Source organism: Castanea sativa, chromosome 3 (assembly GCF_040712315.1).
Source record: "Castanea sativa cultivar Marrone di Chiusa Pesio chromosome 3, ASM4071231v1".
NCBI classification, from domain to species: Eukaryota; Viridiplantae; Streptophyta; class Magnoliopsida; order Fagales; family Fagaceae; genus Castanea; species Castanea sativa.
This window is the reverse complement of record NC_134015.1, coordinates 11,561,375-11,573,313: the sequence shown is the minus strand read 5'-3', so window position 1 is coordinate 11,573,313 and position 11,939 is coordinate 11,561,375. Positions and strand designations below refer to the sequence as shown.

At 33.2% G+C, this 11,939-nt stretch overlaps 1 pseudogene; it reads left to right on the top strand.

Moving 5' to 3' along the window:
* Nucleotides 1-460: 460 nt before the first annotated feature.
* Nucleotides 461-9,898, top strand: LOC142627214 (sugar transporter ERD6-like 5; annotated as a pseudogene).
* The last annotated feature ends 2,041 nt before the right edge of the window (nt 9,899-11,939 follow it).

The following is an 11,939-nucleotide window of genomic DNA, read 5'->3' as shown; positions in this document are numbered from 1 at the left end:
ACATTCAATGCACTTCTATTTATATGCATGTGTGTTAAAATACTTAGTATTCTTAAAAGAAAAAACAGTGAGTTAATTATACATTAGAAAATGAGTGTGAGTTATAAAAGTTTAAAATCTGTGCTGTGTATCTAAGAGTTAAGCCTTTTTGGATATACATTACTATTAGTTTCTTTAAAACTTTCTCCCCTCTCTCTTTGTGTGTGTGTTAAAATACTTAGTATTCTAAAAAAAAAAATTTGTGAAAATTAACTTTTTCATAGTAAATTAATATCTGCCAATTTCACAAGTGAACTAAATAGAGTGGATTTTATGTGCATATCTAATAGTCTCACGCTGATCCCCATGTATGTTCACACTTTAAGCACGAGGCACCTACTTTTTCTTGCTATATATAAACAATCCTACTATCTATGTCAATCCTTCCACTCATTCTTAGCCACTTACTTCCAAAGATAATATGGAAACAGAAAGCCTGGAAGACGGACTTTTAGCAGCAAAGTCTAGTGTAAAACTGAGGGACATGACACCGAGTGATTCCAAAGCAACACCTACTGTTGTACTCAGCTCCATGGTCGCCTTATGTGCTTCACTTACAATGGGGTGTTCACTAATTTCCATGGCTTTACTATAAAAATCATTTAAATTTTATGTGCATAGCATTAGCGTATGACCATTTTCTGTCTGTTATAGTAAATGGAATTAAGATAGAGGGGTCAATTTGGACAATTCTTAAAACTCAATGGTTAGTAAGATAGAATGGAAGTACAAAAGGTTACTTTTCAATCGACCCAAACTCTAAGGGTCCTTTTTGCACATTATGGCCTTAATTAAGTGTGCCTCTTGTTCTGGTTCAATATTCGGTATATTATGATTTACTATTGTTTAACATGGATTCATTAATTTCACACTTCAAATTAAATATTATAAATAATAGTGTATCAATTGTCACTCCACCTCCCCCATTTCTCTTCCCGTCTTGACTTCTTTGAGTTTAAGATCGGTTCAATGCTACCTCTACTTGATTGGTCAATGACATTTGAAAGTTAGGTAATAGATAAAGTGGTTGAAGCTAGCTATAGCATTTGCACACTAATTTCAGTAATTTTCCTTGGGAAAAAATAATGCTTCATCTTTACTTGTGGGGTTTGATTGAGAAAACTCTTGCAATCCATGATAAGAGTTATATAGTAAATTGCTAATATAAGTTTTAGTAACCAAATAAAAAATTACTTTCACATCAATATCAATTTCAACCGTCTTCCATCAAAAAAAAAAAAAATATATATATATATATATATATATATCAATTTCAACCGTCAATAAATTGAAACTAATATCAATATATTACTAAAAGCCAAAGTATAGTGTTTAATGTTCCTGTGCTTACGTTGAGCCACATCAGCGTTCACGTCATTATCTTTTTTCTTTCCATTTTCTTATAATTATTTTTAATGTTTTTTTTTATTTCATATTTACACTTCTCCAACCTTTCTCTCTCCCTTACCTTTTCATCTCCCCATTACTTCTCCAACCTTTCTTCTTCCCTCACCTTCTCATCTCCCCACTATTCTCTACATTAATATCATTATTCATCTTTTCCTTCATCTTCCTCTATTTTTGTCTCTTTTTATTCACATCTTCTTACTATAAATTTGTCACTATCTCTTTCATTCTATGCATAGTTTTCCCTAACCAAAAAAAAAAAAAAGTACTCTCTCTCTCTCTCTCTCTCTCTCACACAATTTTTGGGTGGATTTTTATTTTTTATTTTTCTTGAATCTTCGCTTTAGGTTGATAATTTTTTATATTCTTTAATCTATTTTAGGTTAATGCGATTCAATTTTTTTTTTAATTGTTGTGTGTTTTTTTTTTGTCTTTGATTATTAAATGTTATCCTATTGCATTATAAATTATTAAATATGGCATATAAAATATAAAATTATTCTACTACATAGCATGATTTGGATAATTTAATTTGGTAGTTATTGTAATTTGATAGCATAATTTTTATAGTGCTCAATTTAGATGTTAAACTATGAGACTTTAATCATTTTTGTTTATTTTTTAATCATTTGTGGTGGACAAAGTACTCTTAATAATTGTATTAGAAGTACTCTATAATGCTATTTATTTAGAGAAAAACAAAGGTTGGCTAAACAAAAATTATTGGATGAGAAACAAATTTTATCTTTCACAATTTTACTTATTATTATTATTATTATAACAATGCATATATAGAAATTTAATTCTTAGATTTTACTCATAATTGTTTATTTGATAATCTGTTTTGGGTGGACGAAATTACAATTTCTGCAAAGAAAATAACCATAGTAGATTATAAACAACAAATTTTTTTCCTAATTGGTCCAAATAATCATAGTTAAGTTTTATTAATTTTTTTAGTTACTTTTTTCAGTGTTTTGGATTGTAGGCAGAAAAAAGAAGTTTGAGAAAGTTTATTTAAAACTAAAAGAATAATTTCCAAATTTTATATTCTTTTTAATGATTCACAAAATGTTATAAATAACTTTTGTTAAAAAATAAATATTTTTGTTAACTTGCCTTTTGAATTTCTAAGAAAAATAGTATTTATTTTCATTTTAGTACAACAATAATTATTAAATTTATGATTGTTCCTATATTACATTTATAATTATTCTTATCATAAAGAAAAATATAATTACAAAATACATTACTCTTTATTAAATTAGTTTAAATTGTATAAAAAAAAATTTTAATAAAACCACCATAAAAATAATTATCATGCGCAACGCCCAGGTTCGCGGCTAGTTCACGTTAATAAGCCATCCCTTAGAGCCCAAACCACTATATTGACACTAGAAGTTACCCCTATAAATCTAGTAAATTCCTTCATCCATAAGCCTCTGTGATCACAGATCACTCCTCCTCCTCTCACTAACTCAAGATTGCCCTAAGAGGAGCCATCCGTGCCAAATTTGTGCCAGCCTCCATTTGGTTTATTACATTTTACTCTAGATACATGCTTCCTCATGGTTTTCTTTTCTATTTCATTTGTTTGTTCTTTAATGCACTTACCACCAATTAACAATGTTAGAGGCTATAAATTCCTTTATAACAATATAAAGTGAAAGAGGAATAGGCCAAGCTTTGCCTAAACAAGTGTATTATAATTGCTTTGCAGTCAGGACTTTCATCCCCAGCTGAATCTGGAATTATGGAAGACTTGGGTCTCTCTGTTGCAGCTGTAAGTACCTAAAAGTTCTTTGTTAATAAATAAATGAGTACTAAAACTTGTTCATCCCTTTATCTCCTACGTCAAGGCCTAAGTGCTTTTTTAACAAAATGTATATCCAATTTTGAAAGCTCACTTAGTGCGTAAAATACTAGTGAATATTTAGACCCTCAATTTCAAAAATACCAACACAAGCTTATATTCAAACAATTGATGTGTTGAATGATAAATATAAGCAGTACCCAAATTGGCAAAACACTCTAAACCATAATAAATCACAAACACAACAACAATTAAAAGGAATAGAATAGGGATGAGAGAAGCAAACATAAAGATAACACCGAGATGTGTTATCGAAAAGAAAACCGAAAAACTTGACGAAAAATCTCTCCGCTGCCCTCCAAGTGATAAAGTGATCCACTAGAAAATTAATTGGGATACATGAATAGCAATAGACCCTTCAAGCTTAATCTACCTAATGCATCTAAGCCCTCTAAGCTTCTTACTTCAACAAGGTTACGCTGAACTATGTCTTCTCTAACTTTCCGGATCCCATAATAAGCTTCACATTGCATCCGTCATCCTTGGCATCTTCCAATGCTTCCCAAGTTCCAAAAATACTCTCAACACTTTGAATGGGTGTGAGTAGTGTTTGAGTACAAATCTCCTCTCAATGGGTATAACAATGGGAGATGGAAGGAGAAAAGATTACAAAAATTTCTCTCTAAGAATGAGTAGCTCTTTCTCTAATAAGGTGGGTGTATTGTAGAAACCTTTCTTAGGGTTTTCTCTTAATAGGCTCCTCACCATTTCTGTGGGTAATGAGAATATATATAGTACGAGTGATGGGAATGCAAAACAAGGGAATTTCGCAGGTGACTGGCGACTGGTGCAAGTCGCAAGTCATGAATCCAAGTCGCGAGTTACACTCTTGGACAGGCTATACTGAACTGGACACCTGGCCTGACTGTTCACCTTCCTGCATATGCTTCTCATGTGACCTTCGGCTGTCTTGATCAAATCTTCACCACTTAATACTAAATTCATTACAAATAAATCCCACAAAAATACAAGGAAATAAATTTATGTAATTACAACACTTTTTGTCATGGAATAAGCCAACACTAATGTTATGAGAAAAATCATAACTTAACAAATTTATCTATAATGGGTAATTGTCTCACATTATGTAAGAGAGTGTGTTATGTATAGTATAACTTATCCTACCCTTCCTTAAAAGTTACCATTACTTTTGAATAGAGTTGTAGTGTGTCTTTGTGTTTAAACCATTTTCTCTCTCCCTTATGTTTGTGTATATTTGTTTTTCAAAAAAATAAATCTATAACATACTAATATAATTACTTTAAGTTAGAGTCAAAAAGATATTTATGTGTAGGTACAGATATAATGTGAAGAGTCACTACAAAAAACGCGCTTTTAAGCCGCGTTTTTTAGCTGTGTTTTAAAAAAAACGTAGCTACAAGGTCAACTTTTTGAACCGCATTTGTGTAAAATGCAGCTCCACCCTAGATGTATAGCTGTGTTTTAAAAACACGGCTATAGACCTCCCCTGAAGCTGTGTTTTTAAATGTTGAAGTTGCGTTTAAGTGGGTAAGACTGAAGCCGCGTTTTTAAAAACGCGGCTCTCCACCCCATTTTTCCAGAATTTTTTTTTTATTCAATATCTTTGGAGCTGCATTTATCAAACACAGCTTAACAGATGCTTAGAGCTGCGTTTAATTAAACGCAGCTTAAATTTGTCTGGAGCTGCATTTAACAAACGTAGCTTCACAGATGCTTAGAGCTACGTTTAATTAAACGCAGCTTAAAAGTGTCTAGAGCTGCGTTTGATCAAAGTATTAATTGACTAATTAAATACTGGAGCCCAAAATAAAAACACAATTGATGGCCAAAAACAACTAACACTAAATTTCCAAGAATCTTATAGTTCAACCGGTACTCTTGGTGCCAACTATCAATGTATCGAGGGAAAAAAAAAAGTAACATTAAAACAAAATAAAATTATTATAATGTTCTCCTCATCTTGTCTCAATATGATGTTCTTCAAATTAATTGTTTATCAGTTCCTATTCCATATCCATCATGTTAAGACCCCCAATTGATCAGTTCTTCTCCCTAGTTGCCTAGGGAGAGTGCAAGCTCATAGAAACCGAGAGTACGGCAAAACTCCTACCAGAAAAGAGAAATTTCTAGCAATTTTATTATTACTGCCATGTACATGCATGTGTTCTTGAACTATTTGTGATAATGTTTATCAAATTTTACACGTTTGTTTAGTTGTACAGTTAATTTCAATATAGTAAAAAGTGGCATTTATATTTTTAATGTAGAACTTGTTATCTTGATTTTGCCATTAGAAGTATTCTTAAAAATATTTATAGCACTTCCATACATACATGCATGTGTAATTGAACTTAATTTTTGTATCATGTTTCTCAAGTTTTACATGCTTGGTTTATTGAACAATTAACTTCAATGTAGTGAAAAGTGGCATTTGTATTTTTAATTTAGAACTTTGTTATCTTGATTTTTCCAATCAGCTCTCCTATTTATTTAACATTTTTCAATGTTTTATTTATTTCCTTGCCTTTTTTACCAACCTCACTGTGCAGTATTCAGTTTTCGGTTCAATATTGACAGCAGGAGGAATAGTAGGTGCACTAGTTAATGGAAAATTAGCAGATATTATTGGTAGAAGAGGTGTAAGATTCTTTGGTCACCATTTTTAATATCTTTTATGCTATGTTTGGATGTTGGGAAAAGGAGGGAGAGTAAAATAGAGGAAGGGAGAGTAATTAAATTACCTTATTTGGATGTTTTTTAAGGAATGAGGGGGAGGGATTTCAAGGGGTTTGAACTACTTCTAACCCCTCTTTTTTAATTCTCCCAAATTGGAGAGATTTGGAAGGAGAGCGGAGCATAAAAATGTTTGACCAAATGAATTACCAAATGTGTCCTTACTATATTAATAAAATTACAGATGAAAAAATTAATTATTCTCTTCCCCTTACTTTTAATTTTAAAAACATCCAAAAAATGTGGAGGATAACCATTCCCCTCTACTCTCTTCTCCACTACTCTCCTTCCCTCTACTCTTCTCTCTCTCAAAACTTCCAAACATAGCATTAAGCAGGTATACTACTTTTCATAACCAAAAAGCTTTATCACTTCATCAAATACTCATGAATGTTCTCTTGATATTGTAATGCAGACATTGTGGTTCTCTGAGATATTTAGTACTGCAGGGTGGCTTGCTATAGCATTTGCAAAGGTTTACCTTCTCCTTCTTTCCTTCCCTTCAATATTGATGTATGTCTTCAATTTATGAAAACAACCTTACCTCTAATGTCTATTTGGTTGAGATATATGGCCATTGTCTAACTCGTACTCAATATGACTAAATATGAAATTGGAATCATTGTAGTAACAATAACATTGATAATAACCTTACATTGAAGTTTCTGCCAACATTTAAATCAAAATGGTTGTATACCTGGGATATTAACAAAGGGCCATATCATGGAAAATCTTTTAAAATCACTATGGAGCAAGTCAGTTGGATCTTTTCTTTTCACACCTCAATAGTAATATCCGCCTCCTAAAATAAAAATGAAAAAAAAAGGGGTTAAAGCTGTCTATATCAATCACCTCTCCTAGACTCCACAAAATTGGGAGCTTTGTGCGTTGAGTAAGATCTTTATAGTAAACCAGTTGAATGCTTCTTATAGAATGCTTGGTGACTAGACCTTGGAAGACTGTCACTGGGACTTGGCAATGGGCTTATTGGCTACGTGGTAATTGTTATAAGATCTTCCTTCACAACTAATTTAGCTATATGTGGAACCCATAATAGTGATAGTAACGTTACTCAGATTCTTGTTTCCAAGACAGGTTCCCATATACATTGCAGAAATAACCCCTAAGAACTGTCGAGGAGGATTTACGTCTGAAATCAGGTGGAGTAACTCTTATACTTATGGTGCTTGGATTGAAATATTGAATGGCTAACTCATTACTTATGGAGGTATATTTCATTACAGCTGATGATATGTTGCGGCACTTCGCTGATGTATTTCATTGGAAATGTCACTACTTGGCGCATTTTAGCCTTAATTGGTAACTTGTTTTAAGCTTTTTATTATCTTAGTTATTTATATAAATAAATTTTCTGTGTCAAATTTTTTTACCTGAAATTTCCAGGTGCCATTCCATGTGCACTCAAACTTCTTGGCTTATTCTTTATTCCAGAATCTCCTAGATGGCTGGTGAGTCCAATTTGAAGATTCTGTTTAAAATGTAATGTTTGTGATGCACCATTGTATAATAAGGGAAAGATTAATTGTTCTGTTTTTACATATGCGGCCTTTGAAATGGATGCTTCGAACAAGAACATCTTAAAACTTTCGTATCTTATTGTAAGTTAGTAACTCTTTTAGATAGTCTTAGCATACACAGTAAAGGAAAAGTGAGCATCTAATTGCCTGCAGGCTAAAATCGGTAAAGAGAAAGAGTTTGAAAGTTCCTTACAATGCCTTAGAGGCAGGAATGCTGATATATCTAAAGAAGCAGCTGACATCAGAGTAAATTCTAACTTCATATTCTTCAGAAAGAACAGTTATTTCACCTCAGCTAGAATATAAATCTTTAGATTCTTATGTTTTCTAATATTCTTAGGTACAAAATAAGATATGATTTATGATCCTTCCATTTTGCAGGATTATACAGAAGCCTTCAAACAACATTCAAATTCTAGATTTCTGGACTTGTTCCAGAGCAGATACGTTCATTCACTTATTGGGAGCCTAACCAGAAATGAAAAAAAAATAGCTTTTCTAGTTGTAGCACCTTTTCCTTTAAAAACTCGTTTAATCTCTATACTATACCAATCAAAATGGTTTAGGTTGGAGTTGGGCTGATGTTACTCGTACAGTTTGGAGGGAACAGTGCCATTACTGCTTATTCAAGTTCTATATTCAATGAAGCTGGTAATTAAATTGAGGGATTTCAGAATTACTTCCATAATTGATAATAACATAAAAAAACTGCAGAAAGGGTGATATGGATCACTGGCTTATGACAGGTTTTTCAGCTAGTATTGGGACTATATCAATGGCTATCATCCAGGTACTTGACACTTAATAACTGCAGAATGAATCAAGTCTCTTGGTTGACACATTTTTTAAGAAGTGTATATGTTTGTTTGTAGATCCCAGCTACTGTTGCAAGTGTACTCTTAACAGATAAATTAGGAAGACGACCACTTTTATTGGTAAGGATGGCAAAGGATATATTTTAAAGTAAAATTTACTTCATCAATTAATTGTAAATGAAGTCGCAATTTCTTGTAGATATCTGCTGCTGGAATGTGCTTGAGTTGCTTTCTTATAGGCTTCTCATTCTGGTTTCAGGTGTCTCCCAAATCCAATATTAGATATCCTCATTTTTCTTTTTTTGTTGTTAGTAAAAAGATCATCCTTCAAAATGGTAAGTTTGTTATGAGCAGGACCTCCACCAGTGGAAGGAGCTCACTCCCATTTTGGTTTATATTGGCATAATGGTAACACAATTTCTGTGTCTCAGCTTTTGTATATTTTCCTTATATGCTTAAAATGACATTTAAAATATGGCAATCTAAAGAGGTTTAAGTTACCTATGTTCTTATTTTCAACATTTATGGCCTAAAGATCTTACACCCTGCAGTCTTCTAAGACTCGAAGCCCTTTTATTGACTTTGCCTGTGACCAAAATCTCTGGCATAGTAAATATTCAATTTCTCATGCTTTTTGAATTTGTGTATAACTGTAATCATTGGCATGTCAAAGTATGCGATATCTTCTACTTTGTTTCAATGGTACCATAACTTGATTCTTGAAAGGAGAAAGGACCTTAACATCTGCTAATCATTAAATATTTACACTAATGTTGTGCCAAGATGTTTGGAATTAGTTGATCAAATTAAGTGACTAATATGTTTACTGCTTGATACCACACCACACTCAGGGATATTTTGTAGCTTACTCAATAGGCATGGCTGGAATACCATGGGTCATTGTCTCAGAGGTATGTAACTGTTCTGGTTAGTAACAACAAGACTCTTTTAATGAAAATTTTAAATCAGTTTGCATGACAAGAAGTTTACATTTTAACTTAGATTGAAGAATCACATTTGTGTTACAGGTATTTCCCATTCATGTTAAGGGTTCTGCTGGAAGCCTAGTGTCTTTAGTAAACTGGTCATGTTCTTGGATTATAACATACAGTTTCAATTTTATGATGGACTGGAGCTCAGCAGGTAACTTTCCCAGGCATTGTTTGCGCCCTGTTCTCTTCTTCTTGCTTATACTTAAAAGAATTTTTGGCCGATACAATTTCAGGAACATTTTTCATATACATGGGCATTTGCGGTTCAGCTGTTTTATTTGTTGCCAAGTTAGTACCAGAAACAACGGGGCAAGCGCTAGAAGAAATACAAGCATCAATTACCAATTCTCTCCAATAAGACGACTTTCCATTCTGTATATCAAGGAAACAAGTACATTTATCATAAAATGTTAGAAGGTGTCTCTGTATATGTACTTGGAATTGGAGGTGTGTTGAGCCTATATGGACTTTGTTATACTAGAGGTTTGGGGTCCAGGGTAATGTGGTACAATGAGATAGAATGCAATAGAAACAAAGAAACCAAGGGCCCCTAATGAGGAACAGAGTTCCCTTTTGGCATTTGTACAAATCAGGATCACCTGCTTTGATAGCATTATAATTATCAATTGTTGTAAAACTCTAAGTTATTAGAAAATGATAAATTTAATCTTTCAATTAATAATCGAGCAGTCATATTTCCGAACTATGTGATATTCTTCTGATCCTCTATGTGTGTGTTTGTTGTTTATTCATCAATAATATTTTGTTATTCCAATATGTGTTATTACAGTAACTAACTTAAACAAAAACAATCTTTGAGTAACATTTCTTGTTTCCTTTATACATGCAAGGATGCTATATATATATATATAAAGAAAGAGAGAATTACTGTTATCGTCAAGACTAGCCCCAGGTAGATCACCAAAATGTTGAATTTCTTGGTAATGGATCGCCCCTTGATGTGTGTGATCCAAAATGGACTGAATGGACTGAAGTGGATCAAAATAGACATAATGGACCAAACTAAACCTAATAGACCGAATTAGACCAAAGTTAACCAAATCTTGCTACATTTCAGCTTTGTATTAAAATGTTTCATTGATATAACTCAATAAGAGCATAGCAACAATAGATGTTATACTTTAACTTTTAGATATTGCAAAGTGTGTAATATTGCCTACTTAATTTACATCCTAATGATTCTGCCATGATAAGGTTTTGTGTGCAAAGAGAGGAAGAAGTGAACCAACTATCCATTTTACTAACTGAACTTCTCTCTCAATCTTGGAACTGTTGGACATGCTACTTCAAAGTTTGGGCTTCACAAAAAAAAATCCAGAGTCTCAAGTCAGATGGTCTGTGCTTAATACTTTTGTAGGAGCCTGCTTGGCGTTATAGAAGATTGCATAGACCTTTCAGAAATCTAATTGACTGGAGCCCCACTAACATCTAATTGCCGTAACAAAAAAACTTTAAACTGAATTTAAGAGAAATAACTTGAAAATTATGTATATATTTTTTTTTATTTACCCAAATCCATTCCCTAATTAACAACACTAACCAATTCCTGATGAATATTAATTTTCATTATTTTGTGGTATTAGTTCCTAAAGAAATTATACTAGATCACCAGTATCATCCCAATAAATACACTTGTTTAGTCTTCAAAAAAAAAAATTTAATCTTAAACCACCTTTTGTACATGAATTCGTATGAAATCTAGCCTAGGTGAATTAGAATTTTTTTTTTTTTTTGTTGTTGAGAAACTGGTGAATTAGAACTTAATTCAAATATGATCTACATAAACTCCATATTTGTATTTCTCGTTGCAACCCTTTAATGATGATGCAATTAAAATCATGAAGAATATATTCAATAAGAAATATAAACGAAACAAAACAAGAAACATGTTATAGACAAACCCTAATGGAGTAGACTAAACCCTTCTGTGACGCACCATCCGATCCATGTTATCGTCAGGCGTAGCCGTAAGAGGAGCACATCTTTTCATCCCAACCCGAACAACCTCCTTTGCCTTCTGATCATCACTTTGGGCAGTAGCAGTAGCAGCAGCAGCAGCAACAACAGAGGTCTCAGATGTCGTCTCTGGTTTTTCAATATTCTTTGGCTTTGGTTGACGTAGACCAACACAAACGTCATAGTCTTCTCTATGCTGCTCGTTACCCAGGACCGCCCACGCCTTGTCCATGAGTCTGAGAGCCTCATGCGCCATTGGAGAGGAAAACTTGCTGGGATGCACCCACTTCGCCAAATTACAATACCTTTGTCTGATGAAGCTGTGAGTGATTTTATGAGTGATTGATGGGTTATCACTGGCCGGGAAGCCCAGGAGTGCATAGAGGTCGGTGTAAACAAGCTTGTTCTTCTTGAACTTGCCGGCGTGAATGATAGACATAGCAATGTAGTAACGCTCCACTCCTTCAAAATACGGATCATATTGTTTCGCCATCTTTGCAAATTCGTATGCTTGCTCGTATTTCCCTTCCATCCATTCGCTTTCAACCCAACTTAGCAGACTGTCAGTCATGACTTCACAGAA